Source organism: Pteronotus mesoamericanus, unplaced genomic scaffold, assembly GCF_021234165.1.
Source record: "Pteronotus mesoamericanus isolate MK-2021 breed Mesoamerican mustached bat unplaced genomic scaffold, CSHL_Meso_final contig_105, whole genome shotgun sequence".
NCBI classification, from domain to species: domain Eukaryota; kingdom Metazoa; phylum Chordata; class Mammalia; order Chiroptera; family Mormoopidae; genus Pteronotus; species Pteronotus mesoamericanus.
The window spans coordinates 19,626,872-19,646,763 of record NW_026555006.1 but is presented as its reverse complement, the minus strand read 5'-3'; positions in this window follow the sequence as shown (position 1 = coordinate 19,646,763).

The window sequence follows — 19,892 nt, the reverse complement described above, 5'->3', positions numbered from 1 at the left end:
GGAAGAGTTTGTGGTCAGGGCCCCATTAAAGGCTCATACCAAAAAAAAGCAAAAGAGAAACAATCTAGCAATTTCTATGCTTTAATCCTGGGTGTCAGAGTGGGAAGAGTCCTCTGGAAGTGTTCTAGCTCAACTGCAGCTTCCACATGAGGAAACTGAGCAGTTAAGTGCTTTGCCTACAATCTCATCTTGTTAAAAGAGCCAGAAATAGAATTCAAGCCTTCTAATTCCCTACTGAATGATCTCTGCACAATTTGATAGGACTACCACATCTTCCTGCAAATAGTTGTAATGTTATGTTTAGGTCTCGAATGGATTATTTAAATTCCCTGAAACTCAGTTTCCTCATTTTTAAAATGAGAAGACAGAAACAAATAAACATGGACATTTTTTGCTTTAAGCAAAATTATTGTATTTCATCTGCTTATAGCTGACACTCAAGTTCTTTGTTTTCTGGGCCATCTTAGAAATCTGTAGATTTCTAATCTTACACACACACGCGCGCACACACACACACACACACACACACACACACATGCACAACGCATTTCTCTGCATATACACTTTTAAATAGTTGGACTGCTTTCTTCCCTGTGGTCAGGTAATTCAGAAACTGTTGTGGTTTTTGTTTTAAATTGAATTTCCTGAACAAAATTGTTTCTTGGCCAAGATGATTTATAAGGTATTTGAGCCCCAAAGCATTATTTTGAGAAAGTTATAAACAACTGTGAATGGGGACAGTGCCAGTTGACTATGTATTTTTTCTGGCTCAAGAAAAAGTAGTCGAATACACTAAATATTCTTTCCTATGGGAAATGGATTTCCAATTGCTCCATTGCTTTCATATATATATATTTATATATATATATATATATAAATTTTACCTTCTTTCCTTACTGTGTATGCTTTTATGAATAATATTTGAAGTAATGACATGATTTGATTTTCTAGAAATAAGTGTCACACTCATATGCATAGTGTGCTAAGGGTAAACCCTGTCACAGGGCAGATTGTTTGACATTTGTACGTATCAGTGTATGGTGCTAATAAGGCTGAGATCATGCATTCAATTCTTGTTCTTTGATTCTCTTTCATTTCTGGCTGCAAGAAGTAACATTATTTGTAACAGTGAACAAAGGAAAAGGTGTACAAGAATCTATGTAAATCTATCACTACCACAGAGAAAATAACAAATAAACTAAAGATCACTCCTGAATCATTGAATGGTCATTGGAGCTTGTCAGGAGGCGGGGGGAGAAAAATGGCTTATGGGTAGTTCATCTTTTAGCACAAAATCAAAGTAGTTATTATATGTAGCCTCAAATGTTTATTGTAAGCAAATGACTATTTCTTCACCAATAAGGATATAAATAAGATTTTGAAAAAGATGTATGACTCTCCTTTCAAACCAGAGATAAGGACAATGCATATTTTGTGGATTCAGTGGAATTTTGGCTGGTCAAATTTCTGAAAGTTGTTCTCAAATCTAGGTTAATGGACCTCTGGGTTAGAGAAGAAATTACCACATGCAAGCATTTAGAAACCCTACCAAATGAATCAGTGTTGCCAGGTGGTTTTCAAAGATAGAAAGTGGTGGGGGGAAAAGTTCCTATGGCTTAGGCTTGGGACTGGAAAGAGCACACAAAGAATGACTGGAGTCTTGAACACATTTGGTACAATATAAAGAATTCTGTCGGTTTTTCTTTTTTTAGAAAAGAAGTTGGTTTTTTTTTTTCTATTGGCATATCTTTTAAATAAATGTGACATGGCTAGAGTCAACATATTGTGAACATAAAGATTATTTTTCCTAAAAGTGAAAGACTAGATCCATAGCTAACTTGTTCCTTAACATTTTCACTCATACACAGTATCTGTAATAATGATTAGTAAATATAAATATATAGAGGGACAGTATTTTAAGTTAGAAATTTTAATTCAATTTAATGCAAATTGCTCTCTTTTGGTCTCGTTCACAATGCTGCAGTATTTCTGTTGGAAAGTCCTGAAGATCTCTCTCAATAATGCAGAAGCATTCTCTCTGAGACTTCGATATTATTTCTACTCAAGGACAAACAGACTCCTTTATGCCTGACTTTGAAACAATATATGTATTTTTAAACATGAAAAGAGAAGCCATTTTTCAAATGCATAGTGCTCATTAATAATTCTCTCATACCGTGAACAGATTGTCTTGCTCTCTTCTACACATTCTACTTCTGAGAGCTAGGATGAACCAATGTGTTAGGTCTGCCCTAAGATCAAGCTTTCTCTTAATTGTCATGTACTGTATAGTTCTCAAGAGAAAAAAATCAGTTAATTTCTGTATATTTTTGGCATATTTTCCTTTGTAATGAGAGGGTTCAGGTCAGTTACATTATAGTTAAATTCTGAGGCAATGCTCTTTTTCTAGAAGAAATATGCCAATGCAGGGTGACCTACCAGTGTAGGTTCACTATCTCTTAGGAAACCACTGAGAAAAAACTGAAATGCTGCTGAAAATATTAATGTATGTGAGTCATATCTAGAATATGTATGTATACGTGTTTATATACATAAATGTATATATACAAATGTACACAAATACACATTGTTGGAAATAGCAAACAATCCATGTCTGAAAAGTCCAAAATATTACAATTCTAACCTTTCACAATTAGGGCAAAGTGCCAATACTCTTTCTACTTCTGTAAGATAGTGGGAGCATTAAAAGAACAGGATGACATTCTGAGAAGTGATTTTTCTTTCCTAAGAATGTTAGGATCCAAAAATACCTGTCTAGAGTTCATGACCTGTGCTGGACAAGTTGGGCGACCAGTGATTAAATATGGAACTCTCAATCACTACTCAACTTCTCACCAACCCAGTATATATCCACTGATTAACCCTGAGTGAAATTTAATACCCATTTTCCCTATTCTATGTAATCTGTCAAAGAACTACAGACAATGTGGAGATAAATATTAGCCCCTTACTTCTGGTATATTTTTCAAATGTCCAGAAACTTCAGGCTTAGTCATTTTCTGTAAAAGAAATTAAATCTTACCATGGACTTCATAAATGGTTCCACTGAATATTTAATAAGCATAAAAAGTCCTAAGGTAATGATCTATTTCACTCATTTGTTACTTTATCATAAAAAATAATTGTTGGGAGACTACTATTGTTTACTGCTGCAGGAATTTGAAAAATACCTAATTCAGTAATATGTTGCATTCCTAAAATTATGTTATATAAGTAACACCTAATATGTGATAAATAGCACTTGTATTGGTCTCGTATAATTTTCTGCATCCGAGGATTAAACTGTTTGTGGAGACACTACTATCTTGAATATTTAGACTGCTATCTTGAATATTTAGTATACTGAGCTGTTACGCTCAAAATATATCACAAAGCTTGATTTACTTGCTTTCAACAAATGTGCATACTATGTGCAAAGTGCTGTAAAGGTGCTTGCACTTTTCAGAAGTCAGAAAATGAGAGGTTAATGTAAAAATAACTCTAAAAATGTAATCTAAGATTTCTGCTCAAATTCAAAAAAAGGGAAAATTGAAAGGGTATAATGTAAACCTGACCTATTACTTGGGTTGGTTTCTAAGTTGGATTTGAGGGGTTCAGTGCATGAGAGAATGTCTTAATATGGTTTGTCAAGATAGCAATAATATATAGACTTCTATAAATGGTATCAGAACAGCCAGTAGGAAAAGCCAGTATAAAGACAACTGAAGAGGAAAATTAATTGTGTGATGGGGAAAAATAGTTCTTTCTAGCAAACTTCAGAATGCTTCATTAACAATATATGAACAGAGACTACTCTGGGGAAATTATCGGATTAAGCCTCTGGATAAGGATCACTCGGGTACTGGAAGTTAACATAAGAGGATGTTAGAAGATCCTTTCATTGTTAATAATAAGAATGTTATGGATGTTGTGCCAGGCTTGATGGTAAGCACTTTGATGCCTCTCCTACTTAATCCTCACTACATCAATATCATTTCCATTTAAAAGCTATTAAAATTGAGGTATGTATTTTAAGTATCTTTCTCAAGATCTCACGCCTATTATACTCATTCATCAACTATTCATTGAATACTTATCACATGCCAGACACTGTCTTAGAGTCTTGAGATACATGGGTAAATAAAATAGAAGCCTCTTTCATGGAGCTTTCACTTCAGCAAACAAAGATAGCTAATATAAGACTGGCATAAAAAACTAAACAACAAAAAAGTAAATTATATATCAGAATGTGATAACACCATGCAAAAAAAAAAAAAAAGTAGAGAAAATGAAGAAAGTCTGAGGGTAGGGAAATATTTTTTTAATGGAGTTCTTCCTGTAGGCCCCTTTAAGAAGATGACATTTGACCAGGGACTTGAAGGAAATGAAGAAGCTGGGTAGGTGGCTATCTAGGGAAGAATATTGTCAGCTCCAGGGAAAACTAGTGCTGAGGCCTGAAGGCGAGAGTAATGCAATTGGAGAGAAATTAAATCAGGCAAAGAAGCAGTCAGAGTCACAAGAGTCAAAATAGAGGAGAATGAGGGCCATGGTAGAGGTTTTGGCTTTTGCTCCCAGTGGAATGTGGAGCTCCCTTGGGTGGGTAGGGTCTCTGTCATTGTTAGCCCTATGGAAGAAGCTCTCACTGGGCAAGGGAGGAATGCTCTGTCACTTTGTGTTCACCTCCTTCTGGCAGTTCAATGTTTTTTCACAGCAAACATTTCCCGTAAGTAATTAAAACTGCTATAAATTGTTTATTGTTCATTTAAGTGACTGGGTTTTTATAAAATCCATGAGAAAAGCTAATTAATAATTTCTATTGACTGTTTATTATTTCAAATAATATCAAACACCAGCTCTGAAGCCATTCTATTTACCACTAAATGAGTCTGGATTGTTTCTGAGGCCCTATTGGATTTAGGAAAATTACACTATTTCTGAGCCAGAATTCAAAGAAGCTTGGAGTTTGCAAATTGTAGCAACCACCCACATGCATATACATTTGTGTATGAATTATGGAGTCATCAGTTTAAAGAATAACAATATCCTCCTCTCTCTTTCCTAAACACTGATTCTTTCCTCATCTATCTAGCTTCCTAAGAGTGGGTCTTATATTACAGAGGCAACATAATAGGCTAATGTATTTCTTTCTGGTAAGTTTAGCCCAGTACGATTGAAAAGTCAATGATATATGTTTCAATGCTGTCAGGAGCGTATGTTCATGATATAGTCTTTCCTATAAGTCAGCCGGGCAAGGGCTCCGCTAACTGCCTGCTGAGCAGCCCAGCATTGAGGAATAGACAAGAGTCACACACAGTAACTATGCTATTCACTCAACTTTTATTGAATGCAAGTTCACTTAAAGTAGAACATCAACATACATAAATATCCTACTCACACTCTAACAATCTAAGAGAATCTCACACACACACACACACACACACACAGCAATCAGTGGGGGATAACAAACCCAAGTACCAGAGTCTCAGTCTGCAAGTCCAGGAGACAGCACAGTGGGCAAGGGGGTTGTCAGTGGCTTGCACAGAAGGATCTCTGGAGCCAGGTGGGCTGCAGGTCACATGGAGACCTCAGTCCAGCAGGGCAGAGTCTCTGATGGCCAATGGAAAGAGAGATCAGCATGGCATGGAGCAGCACGCTGGTAGGGGGAGCTCAGCTGTCTCTCCAGTGGTCTGGAACCTGCCTCAGTTATACCCTGAATATGGTGTATTCTATCCACCCTTTTGGGACTTTTCAATAAATGTCTTGACACTCCTGATGCCACATGTGGAATCTGCCCAGGAACCTATCTATGGTGGTCTTGCTCTGCAGACATGGCTATTCTGATCACATGTGCAGATATTGTGTGTGCCTCCTTGCCAGATATGTCTGCTCTGACTTAGGTAGTTTCCCTCTTGAACCAAAGCATCAAGGCTGACAGACATTTTAGTTGACATAAGAGACTCCACTTTGTTCTATGTACTTTATGCTATCTTGATTGGACCAATGCCATTTCATTTTTCTGCTCTCCACAAATGTAATGTTTGCTGCTTGACTTTGTAATGTATTCCAAAATTTAACCACCAATTTTCCAATGGTCCATTTTTCTCTGAAGTATGAAACTGCTATAATCACTATATCATTAATACCACCATGACCACTCAAAAGATATGTTGCTTGACACATAAGGTCTCTTTTGTCCAAAAAGTTGCATTCATATACTTTGGAAATTGTATTCTGTAGACTTGTTGACAAGCCTAACATCGTGGGAAGAATTGGGGAAACTTCAGAACAAGTCAGAGGAGAGCAAAGGAAAATATTTGGGGGTACATGTGGTTTCATAGCACCTTCTGTCACACTAAAGAGTAGGCTGCCTACTTCGTCAGGCTGACCTGGCTGCCCAAAACAGGGTAGCAATTATCTTATTTAAAGGAACTGGGAACACCAAATTTATGGTTTTACTACTTTATCTGCTCTCTTTTACTTCTCTTTTTTTGAATTCTTAATTTTCCTTATTCACTTCTGAGTGAATAAATATAAATAAATATATTTAACTCTGCCTAAAAGTCCCAGTAATACTCACAAGCCCAATCCTAGATATAACAGTGACTATTTATCTGCCCAGAACTTTTGCCGCTACAGGAAAAAGAAACATCAAAAGAGATGAGGAAGAAACACATTCAACTTTTATAGAAGAGATATTTATATATTGCCTACTGTAAGCTAGAATAAATATTTATAGATTTCCTACTGCACACTAAATACTAAAGCAAGGACAGTCTATTAATTCTAGCAAATATAAAAAATGAATGAATGAATGAATGAATGAATGAACAAATTAAAACAAGAAACCCTGCTGCATTAATTTATTTGTGATCTCATTTACAAAATATTTTATTTATACCCACATGATCTCTTTCTCTTTCTCCCCCTTTTTTTCTCATTCTCTCTTTTCCCTTTTTCCTTTCTCTCTCCCTTCCTTCCTCCCTCCTTCTGCCTTCCCGCACCCCCTCCCTTTCCTCCTTCCTTTCTTCTTTCCTTCCCTTCGTTCCTTCTTCCTTTCTCTCTCTTTCTCTTTGCAGTCACCAAATTACAATTCAGTGTCCCTCTCTTTTATTTTTAAACATGATCTGCTCTATAAATTATCTTTATTCCATGGTTTAAACATTTTATAATTGGTTCAAACACTTATTTTCTAGCCATGTTTCCACTCATTATTAGCAGCACCTGCACCAAGAACAGTTGGGTTTGCCAGTCGTGAGAGTTACAGCCCTGGCAGCCTACCCTAATCAATGTCTGAGTGTAGCTGCTATGCTCTCCTGACCTGCAGGCATGTTGGTTATTCTGATCCTGTCTCTCATTTGTATAGAAGCCAGAAACTCTGCCAAATTATGTGATGATGACAAATGGGAACTGGGACAAAGTGATCAGGTAAATGCATTAACTCACCATACTTCCTAAGTCCCCGAGCATATGGATCATTCTAAGGAAGAGCTTAGGGACATAAATTAGTGAACCTTACAGAGGAGTTCAAATGAATGAATCTGGCACTTCCTGTTCCAGCGAGATGTCATCCTTGTCACTTTTCAAGTAACCCCAGAATATGTGAACTATTCTTATCCCTACATCTCTACTCTGGCAGACACCCTGTGCTGTTGAAACAGACGCTTTTCAGCATTGAAGTACATTGTGAAGTCTGTGCTAGGTAGTATACACCACACTTACCTGCTTTATTCATGGCTGACTATGCTCACTGATGTCATCCCCACTTGTCTCATGGTACTTCTTCTATCCAAGTTTGAATCTGAAAAGGGATCTTGCCCCCAGCATTTTTCCTGTGACAGTCCCAAGATTTAAGAAGTAGACTGAATGGGCTTCTCCCCAAGGTTCTGTTTTCACTTTGGCCTCATTTGGTTGCAAATAAAATTCTTACAAGAAGCAGACTAACTTAGACAATGCACAGGAAATACACACCACTGGGGCACCCATCATGGCTTTCATGTGCACTTTTGTTAGCATCCATTTTTCAGTGTACAAAATGTTTTTATACACTAATGGGCCTGCTTTGTAAGAACTTTATTCTTTTTTAATGTAGTTCATAGAGCTGTAGCTTCTCAGCCTTTCACTGGTATTCAGCAACTGTCTTATTTTTTGTGAGATACATATGTGTATCAGCTATAACACACTGTCAGTGAACAGTGATTTTCAATCAAATAGGCTGTCAGTAAAGCTGATTCACTAACAAGAAAGCTGTCAAGCTGTGACAGCTGCTGTCTTTGCTACCCAAACAATCTGTTCTGCACTAATGGTGACTTGTGCACTCCCATTTATTATACAGTCGTAATGAGCAGTGTCCTCAGAAACACCATCTGAGTTAGTGGATTTACATTCTTTGTTGAGTGGGTTCTGCAAAATCAACACCAGCAGAATTAGCATCTGGTTTTCTACAAAGATTTTGAAGGAGCTTTTTTGTTCAGAAGTTTTGGTTAATTGCTCAATGGTGAGGAGTCATCCACCACCCATTCCATAAGTATCTATTGAGGTTTTACTATGTGTCCAACACTCTGAAATATTGGCAGCACACACAAACATAAGAATAATGTCTGTTTGTTTTTCTTTTACCCATTAATTTCAATCTATTAATACAGCAGATGTCTTTTCACTCCAAGTTAGACTTTGTGTTGTAGTTAGAAACTCTAAATTTAGTAAATAATAAATGACTTCTTAATTTTCCAAACTGAGGTTGAATATTTAAGGTCTTATATATTCAGCTCTTGAAATAATTTCCTCTAGTTGATACTGAATTATTAATGAAGAACTTTATTTTTCAAGTAATTGTCTCCTTGGGAAAGATTTAGATTGGTGGGAATATTAAATTCCAGAGAATTAAATTTACCAACCACTTCACATGCTCTATCACTTTTGTTAAGACAGGAACTTCCTAACATTAATGGGAGCCAGGATCTTCCATTTATGTTGTTTCCTGGTTTGAATCACTAGGGGTGACTGGGGAACAGTGTGAAGGGAAATAATTCACTCTGATACTCTGAGACATCTTCTCCTCTGCAATCTATCTTTTGAAGCTAAGAACATTTCAGTTTCAGGGAAGCTCCATGTTCCAGGAAGATTAGAGGCCTAAACTTCATGAGTCTCTCCAGAGCCAATTTTGCATACACACAGCTCTCTCCACAGCCAAAGTTTCTGCTCCCTTTGTGATAGCAGTGTGGCCACAAATCAACCAAGAGAGAATGCCATGTTGAATTGCATTTAGTACATAATCTGCTTCTGCATGAAGTAATCCATGGTGGAAACTGTTGACTAGACAGCAGTTCATTCACATTACAAACAATATTTGCTCTTAGAGAATAACAATAGAGGCCACATAGGGGCTTATAATTATGTCAATTAAGGGCAAGCAATACATAAGGTTGGAATTGAACATTTCAGAAAAGAAGCAGAGCAATTTTGTTTTGATCCATGGATGTTTGTTTGCAAACAACAACAAAAATAAAAGTAGAAATCATCCTTAAAATTCAAGTAGGAAATGTGTGCTGAGTGACCTACTTATTCTCCTTGGAGAGCCCTGATTGGTTTCATGTTCTCCTCTCCCCTCCCGTAACCCCTCTGCTAATACATCATGAAGACACTGTAGATGAAATGTACATCTCTATTCATGCTGCCTCTGGTACTCAAGTGCATGAATGACACATGCTTGTTGGGCCCACCGCACATTGCCTGGCAGGTCACGAATGCCTGGAGCCCAAACACAAGTGAGTGATGGTTGGTGACTCTGATTTCCCTCTTCACCAGCAGTGCGGTATTTGCTCTGAGAAAAGGTTTTAAAATAATGGTGTCAAAGGAGTATACTCACCTTCCATCTTCCTACACAAACACACAGTCTTCTACCATACCGCCAGACCATCATACACATTAACCTTCATACCACCCGAAACATAGAGACTGAGAAAATATTGACAAAGTGTCTTCAACAAGAGCAACAAAAGAAATAGGAGCACAAACCTTTGTGATGGAAAGGGGTTTTGTTGAACTAGCTCTTTGTAGCCACATATCGAAGAGTTGTGAAAATGTTCAGTAATTACAACTCTTTTTTCTGCTTATGAAAATTATAAAGCATAAACTCATGTAATTAAAAAAGCCACTTGATTTTTTCCCCATTTTCTTCCCCCCGTACCTATATTTATTCTCAAGTATGCAGAAGCATTCCATGTGAGGAAGGTCTAGTTTTCTGTTTACTCTCGCAGTACTCTGAGCACAGGTGCATGTGGCAGAGAAAATGAATGTGCCTTCCCTTTGATACAGTGGTACATGCACATGAGAAGCTTCAGCTTTCATGTGGGGGTGTGACTTTGAGGTGTAAACTTATTGTCATGCATTATATCTTTATTTTATTCCTTCTCCTTGTAACAGGTGAAATGAATATGAGTATAGCTATTAAAATCTACCAGCCATTTTTCCCTCAATGTTCAGGCACTGTGGTATTATCCATTTACAGATTCTGAATTATGTGGAACATGGGGTTTTTAAAGGATACAGCTTGTATCGTGGCAACATATGGAAAGATTACGGGAAATGTCACAGTGTATTAATAATTGTCCTCTCTGAGAATATAAAGATTTTTAAATGCAAAGGTTTACTACCCATATGATAGTAGTAGTTAAGAGTGTGATCTCAGACACTTTGTTTCTCTTTCTCTCAGCTGTGAAATGGAAATCATAATAATACTAATGAAATGTTGTGAAAGTTGAATGAGTTGGCACATGAACTGTGTTTGCTTAGAATAGTTCCTGGCATAAAATAAAGTGCTCAGTCTTTGCTACCTTTTGTCATGTACCTTGTCCTTCATTGGGATGGGATATAATGGGCTAGATTTTAATTTTCTGTACTCATATATGCTCAGTCCTCTGGTTAATTGTAAGGATATGACTATGTCCTTGTTGTCTCACACCCTATTTGGAGAATCAAATATGAAACAAAAATTTATTGCTTTTGAGTTCCTTTCTTGAGCCAGACACTTAAGTGCTTTATTTTTATAATCTAATTTTTACAAAAACTCTACAGCGAAGGTGTGTAGAGTTTTCCCATTTTACTAGGAGTAAACAGTATTATGAGGTTAGATAACTTGCTCAAAGACTCATACAGAATTTAACTCTGTTCTAAAGCTGTACTGTGCTGCCATGGAAACAGGTCCCAACTGATCCACAAGATGGGGACCTACTGGAGGGAGGGATGATGTCTTTCTGCAAGGATTTACCCAGGCTTCAAGGAAGAGGTGATATCCTAATGAAGATATCTATTTTCTCATGGCAAAATTAATTGATGAGAGTTAGCCATATCCAAACTGCTTGTAGAATAATCTATTTTTTACCTGTGTAATGAAAATTTCTGGGTGAGAAATATCTGGATTTCAATCTAATTTGTCAGCTACATAAACTTGGGGGGTTACTCAACCTAATTTCAACTTATTCATCCTTAAGGTAAAAATAAAATAACTTCAGACACACATGTTCTTAAGACAATGCATTTAAAGAACTTTGCTGCTTCCAACACTTTATTATTAATTTAGATTAATTCTTAATATAGGTACTTAGCTAGGAACAAAATGAGTGAGGACGGATTGGGTTTATGAAGCCTAGAGATGGCAACATGGGTTAAGTGACTTATGTAAATGTTTACTAACTCTATTATCCAGATGATTCTTCCTCTCCTTTCTCTTCCCCTTCATCCTCTTCCTTTCATTATTTTCTTCTCCTTTTCCTCCTAGAGATAAACTTAGTAAATTTTGATTAATCATAATGACAGCAGTGTGACTGCTTTCCTATTCCACCTTCATTATAATTATAATTACATAGCATATGAAAGTTTTATATATATTTTATGTAATTTCTATAAGCAGTGAACATTTAGACTCTTTCCTATCATTATCACCTTGCTATCTATAGAAATTAGATTGCCCAATACTAAATTATATACCTAAAAATAATCACCTCTGTAAAGTCCATCTCAGTTAAACTAAGCACTCCTTTAATCTTTTCTTCCTTTTAATTTAACATATAATAAGACAGTGATATGGGAAAAGCCTCACTCTTTGAACTGAGAAGAATTTGTTTTATTCATTGGTAAATGCCCTAAATTTCTAGGACATATAAGTTACTTGATGAATGTCTGTTTCTAAAAAACTTGGAACCTGGCAATATGTCATGATGTTCTAGCTTATTTGGATTGTTTAGACTATACATTTGAATGAAGGGAATATCAAAGCCATCCAAATGAATGAGATATATACACTATATTATTAGAACCCCATAACTCTAGGAAATATTGTTAAACCAATTATTTTCTGTCATAAAAGGGGAAACATAGAAATAATATTGGTTAGCAGTCTTCACACCATACATTTCATATGATAAATTTCTCCTTATTTACCCCACTCCTGATCCCCACATAAATACTTATAAACATGTGCATTCTCATTTATTTCAGTACTCTTCCTGATTTTGAAGACCTGGGTTACTATTACAGAAATAGGACCTGAGATGTATAGTAAAAGGTTCCTCTAAAGATCTCCAAGTACGTTTATAAAAACTATCTAGATTATTGCTTAATGGAACACATATGGTTTATTGTTATAACTAAAATTTTCATTGAATAACATTCAGTTATTAAAATAGTTGTTTTAGAAAATTTTTGAAAATGACAAACAATATGATAACCAACTCAAAATAGTACAGGCATTCTATAAAATCAAATTCCAATATACCATGAATGTCTGGAAAATATTACTTGATAATATCTCTTAGAAAGCATTAGAATCTGATAGAATTTTATGGAATCTTCTCTCAAAATGAAGAGCTTGACTTTGAGTGCAATGATTCAGTGCTATTTCCTATAAAGCCATCTTTCCATGATAAACCTTGCCCTGATAGTAATTCTAATCTTTTATAGTTTTACTTGTCACATGAAAGTCTATTTACCTTTGTCTTTCAGAAAAATATTTCCACCATTTTGATAATAAAAATAAAAACTAAAAGACATAAAAATGAAACTGTTTAACAAAAACTAGGAAGGTATGGAATATATGTAGAACTCTTATATTATTAATTTCCCTGAAACCAATTATAAATAGAAATTATTCTCTTCATGTGTCTTGATTTTTAAATTTCTTCTCTTATTTACTTTCTCTTTGACAAGGCAAACAATATATTTTTTTCTCAAAACTTACTGTAACACTTTTTTTATACAAAATAGTTAGCTGTTTCTGGGTCTAGTATAATACTACCATTCTGAGAATTTCTATTCAGAAAATATTTAAAAGGTATGAAAAACCCATCTATATATGTATCATAGAGATCATTATATGTGCATAAGATTAAGAGCACTTTAAAAATAACCAACTACTTCTATGATTTACTGTCTCTTTGAATATTTGTTTTGTGTTTAAAATTCTGTGCTTTTATACAATGTTATTTCTCCTGGGACAAGAAATTATATATATATATAAAGATCTCATATGTGTAGCATGACATAGACAATATGAAAGATTCTTAAAGCTCATAATAATAAAATAAGAGACACTAGTTTTTGAAAAGCCCTCTCTTGATCTTGCAATCTCATGCCTACCCATAACATTAATTAACACCTTTGCACACATGATTCAAACCTTCATAACCCCAAGCAGGCTTCTTCTCTGACCCCGAGACCTTTCTACCCATGTCTTCATCTGATATTGACTGTTGGCTATCTCAAGAACATTTTAAACTCACTATGTTCTCAAATCAAAATTAGGATTCTGAATATCTTTCTGTCATCAACCATTTACATTGTTCTCCATTGTTGTGATCATACATCTTATTGTACTAACCAAAAACTCTTGAGTAATTTTAACATCTCTGTCTTCCTCTCCACTCATATCCAATCTGTAACCAATCCTATTCATTTTGTCCCTGAAATAATTCTTTCAAATCCTTTCTCATCTTTCATCTCTACCACTATACTTCTGTACATCAATCTTGATTGCTACAATATGTTCCTGACTGTTCTCATCCTTTCTGGCTTTCCTCCAAATTACATTCACCTCACAGCAACGGTAATAGTTTTTTTTTTTTTCTTGTTTATTTGTTGTGAAGGATATTTATTTTGAGCTAGTAACAACTAATGCATATCTTTTCTGATACTCTAATTAAGAACAGTCAAACTGGATTTTTTTTCTCCTATGTCTTTAGGTTTTTATTATGCCATGTTCCCTTTAATATCTATCTGTACTGATTGCTACAGGCTCAACTATTTTGCTGAGAATCCCTCTCCTACTATTTAATTAGTGTGGATGCATTTATCTTCTATTTTCATTAATTTATTGCCCCTCAATTATGACTAAAACAAGTGCTTGTATTTCTTAACTTCCTGAGAAAACTTGATTTCTTATTTTTGTTCAATTCTTTTGTATACTACCTTTTAATTGTTTGAATCTGCAGCAATATTATTGTTATTTTTCTACCTTTATTAAAGGAGATGGAACATCCTTTTTATAATAATAAGGGCCCTCATTCCTTTTTACTTATTAATAAAGTCTAAGACTCCTCTATGAATAAAACTTTGGATCTCAGCAATCAAAAGCCATTTCCTGAGTCCATGGAATTAGTAAATTCAGATCCAACTTGAGACCACAATAGTGAGGAATGATCCTTCAGAACCTCATATTTCTAAGGTTAGCTCTTTCAGAGTCTCCCTTTTCAGTCCTGATATAAATTCAAAACATAAAAGAGAAACAGAATTTTAGTAACTAAAATAGCAGTTTCTACCTATTTGGGAACTCAGGATCTCTGCAGTAAGGATCTGGCCTTCTATCCTCCAGATGTCACTGAAAAACACCCTTAAAGTGTGAAAGATTCCCACCTAGTCTACATGACCAGGCTACATGTGACTGTAGAGTTTAATGTTAAGCTTTAGCCATTTACACATTAAAGTTGTTGTTGCCTGACCAAGTCCCTATCTCCACCTGTTTTCTCTGATTTTCTTGGTTTATTATTCAAGTATTTTGCTGAGGTCAACCACTGGGAGCAACTGCTATTTGCGTAAGGTCAGACCATGGTGGCCCACTATGTTACTCAGGTCATACCTGTTAAATTGACTCTTTATATATAATATTTCTGCTCATCTGTATCATAAAAGTCATTCTCTTAGGACAAAGACCCATACGCTAGTGTGAAAATCCCATATGGCACACACCTAAGACCTAAAGCTGCATTCTTGTTCATAGCAGTTCAAGACAGCTATACAATTATAAAAATTACTCACAGAGCACTTATAACCCCAAGTTCAAAACAACCTAGCCCTTCCAAAAACCTCTCTCTCTGAACGCTTAATTTTGCTTCTGAAATCCTTCTCTTTGCCTGTTCCTCAAGGTTTCTGCCCGCATGCAGTAGGTGTAACACATAGGAGAAAAGTGCTGATCTTCCAGAGACATACTAGGAAATCACAGGCGTCTTCCCCGCTTGAGCTAGCTGGTTTTGTAAACTCTCCCGTGTCCTGTTGAGAGCTGGCTACTTAAGAGTAAAAAGACAGATGGAGTCAATTTGTAAATGACCACGCCTCTCCACTTGCAAATATTAGCCTTCTTCCTCCTTTAAATGGGAAAAAGCAAGTGGGTGAAGCCAAATACATTAAATTTAAAATCCCTCCTCTGTCCTTGACTTTCCATGAGAATGGATGTGGATGTTTCTCCACCAGCTCCCACATTCAGTTAATCCTTTCCCCCAGACCTTTCCAATTCTGTTGAAAAGTCCCTAATTCACCTCTTAATGATGAACTAAACTGAGCCAATTTTCACCTTTTAGACTCAAATTACTACAGTCCACCCCACCCACAATTATACGAGATTCAACTTTGCACCACAGGAAAATACCAACAGTACAAGTAATGAGCCTTTGAAATCACTCAGGGAAAGTTAAGTGGTGTAAACATTAGAAGCAACTACCAGGGGACTGTAATATGTAATCACAGAAAAGGTGACAAAGAACTCCTGCTGGCAAGAGCTCCAGGCATAGAAAAGGTATGCACTGTTTAATTATGAAAGCAGTAAGATTAGGCATGTTCAATCAAATCCATACATGACAGGGAAATGGGAAGAAAAACAGAAAGCATTTTTATTTCTTCTAGCATTGTGTATTAAATTACCACAAAAAATATACAATTTGGCACAAACTAAACTTCAAAATAATTTAAGCTTTTAGAATTAAATCTATTTAGAAATACTTTAAAAGACTTAGGCAGTTATGTAGATTTCCTAACAAAATACTCTAATAATTAATTCATGAAATTAAATAAATATTCAAAGACTCTTGCCATGAAAACACTTACTGGATTGGGATGAAATTTTGTCTGTCACTTTATTTTTCCCCTCACAGACTTAAGCTATTAGACAAAAAACAAATCTTAAAAAACTTTCCCAAAAGTCAACAGATTATGCAATAGAAAAACTTCATTTATTCACTCAAATTATAAAATTTATTATGTGTAAAGCATAATTCTAGCTGTTAAAGCCATAGTAGCCTACAAACAGTGAATGCTCAATAAATGTTTGTAATTAACAGAAAAAAATGATAAATATGACTTAAACCCTACCTTAGAGGTTATAATATACTAAAGGAGATAATAGTATTATTAACAGTGCTGCTATACTAATAATATGCTATATTAATATACAGCTATATGTCTTTTCTATGTATAATTAAATACCATAATTTGCATAAAATAATGCAATGGTTATATATAATGGCTTTATTAGTAATAATACAGCTATCATAGAAATTAAATAATATCAATTAATATATATAAATAGCATACATCTATAGAAGATTGTTTTCATAAAAGTAATGCAAAAGGTGAACTAGAAATATAAGTAAATAGCAAAAAAATAAAATGGTATATGACATTATTGTATCTCTATCCTAAATGGTCAACTAATGACAAGTTAGTGATTTAAAAAATATGCATATACATATTTATGAATGCATACACATATAAACAAATATAAATACATAGATGCATACATACCAAATTCATCAATGGATAAATGATACTGGAGGGTTGGAGGAAGATGAATGTTAACTACCTATATTGCTTTGCCAAATAAACAAACAATCCCTCTGGATAAGGGTGGCGGTAATGTTGTGTGATAGCACCTCACAGTTTCAAGTGTTCATTACATGCCAGGCCTTCCTGGTGTTCATTCTTCATATACTCTATATACTCATTCTGTGTATAAAAACCTCAAAAACAATAAAATGTTTAAATTGTTACTATGTTTGTGTGGCACTCTACAACTAGTAACTTGTTGGATTTTTAATTCAGAGCCCGTAAATGCTAGACTATATAGATATTTGTATCTAGGAATTTTTCAGTTAAGAACCTCCTTGCTAATTCTTGTATGACCTTTGTCTTTCATACCCTCTCGTGTTCACTGAAGGCAAATATTATCCACATCAGGAATAAGATTGTCTGGAGTTCAAAAATATAGACCTCCTCTGACAAAGTTATGGTTTCATTAGCATTCAAGTTCTGGTTATTTTTATTTATAAGTGAATATGAATTTTTACAAAGAAATCTTATTACCATCCTAATAATCAATTAACATATATTGATTGCCCACTTGATGCAGGCCCTCAACTAAATTTTAAAAATAGCATATGAATCTGGAGCTATTAGTATTTTTTTTAATATGAACAAGTTGGCAAAGACTTGTGGAAATACATTATGGCAAATGGGAAGAGAAATTCTGTTGATAAATGTCAAGGATTCCTATTGTTTGTAAAATGTGAAAATTATCATTTTTAATTGCATACCTCTGTGTTTGGTATGGAAATAAGCTGACGTCTCAGCAAAGCACTCGGTATTACCTACCCTAGCAGAAAGCTTACAATCATCTGACATTGGACTCATTGTCAAAATGTTTTAAAAAGCCTGCAATCTTTAAACAATTAAGACAAATTATAATAATTTAATGATTTTGAAATGAGCTTGTCTCTTAATGAACAAGCTAAGGAAACTAGAAATAAAATATGATGGAAATTGTCAAAATAACAACAACAAAAAAATGAGGACACTGCTTTTGACATTTACAATTATTTCGTCACAAATATTTGTTTAATTAGACAATGTGGTAAATCACCAAGGTGAGACTGAAAGTTACCAAAACTGAATTCTGGTATAAAAGTTAATAATTTGAGTTCATAATTATTATGCACATGCTAGTTATAATAATTTACTGTCCATACCAAATCTTTATAAGCATTGTAATTAAATATAAAATGCATATTAGAATTATAATGAGTAATCAGGGCAACATAACTAATAGGCATGAAATTCCCAAAGCTCATTAAAATGTTAAAAGACAAAACCTGTTCTACCTACTGTTTTTGCATATTTTCTATAACTAAATGAATGCCAACAGAGTCTGTCTATTGTTTTACCATTTTTGGTTTTATGAATTATGCATTTAAAAGGCCTCGCAAACATTTGGTTTAGTTATCAACTACAGGCGTATTTTCAGTTTGGAAGTAACAGAGCTAAAACACACACACCATATGCACACACAACTACATTGAAATTATTTATTTTCAGGCTATTACTAGGCCATCTCAAAAGATTTACTTCAGTAAGAACTTATGGACATTACAGATATGACAGAGAGCAGACACTTGAGTGAGAAATAGATACTGACAGTCATATGTCACTAAGAAGTGGTTATTTGTTACATAGCATTGTTGTAGCAATAGTTGACTAAAACATGGCATAAGCCCAAAGGTTACCTGTGATTGCTTTCTGAATCACAATAGATTAGGGGAAGCCATAGACAAACACTGCTTGATTTTTTTTCTAGAACCCTGATGTCCAGATATATAGTATTTTAATGCCAAGTCACAGGGTGTTATATTTGATATTGTATTATATATAAAAATAAAGTGCTGAAGTTAACCATTTATTTTTAGATGATTTGTTCCAAATAGTATTTAAGTACTCTAAGGAATATGTTAAATTTAATTATATATAAAAATAGGTATATTTATATATAGTATATACCAGTGATCAATATATAAAGCATCAGTTGATAGTAGATTAAAACTGTGGTACATTTACATAGTGGCCATAAAAAAGAAGGAAATTCTACCTTTTGCAACAACATGGATGGACCTGGAGATTATTATGTTAAGTGAAATAGCCAGTCAGAAAAAGATAAATATTGTATGAGCTCATTTATATGTGGCATCCAATGAATAAAATAAAATGATAAACAAAATAGAAACAGAGGCATAGACACATGGAACAGACTGACACTTGTTGGCGGGGAGGAACTGGATGAAAGAAGGTAAAGGGATTAGCCAAAGAACATACGTGCAAAAAACGCATGGACACAGACAACAGTGTGGTGATGGCCAGAAGGAAGGAAATGTGGGTGATGGATGGAGGTGGGCAAAAGGGGGAAAAAGGGGGGAAAAGAGGGAAAAGCTGTAATAGTATTAACAATTAAAAAATAATTATTTATTATATATTGATAATACATATATTTTATGTATTTATCTATGTATAAAGGGATGAAAAAACAAGCTATTATTATATAGCAAAATATCAAAAGCATGAAGGTGACATATTTGTTGACATTGCATGATTCATTTCACAGGCACACAATTCCTGTATGGATTATATTTCGCAGTGAGGGAAAAGATGCAATCATCAAATAAAGAAGTAAATGTATACTATGTCAAACGGAGATTATTATTATGGAGAACAAATTAAAGGAAGGTTAAGAAAGAAGGGATTGTAGGTAAGGGGGTAGGATTATTATTTTATATGGGGCCTCTGTGTAATCCTCTTCAGGAAGGCGA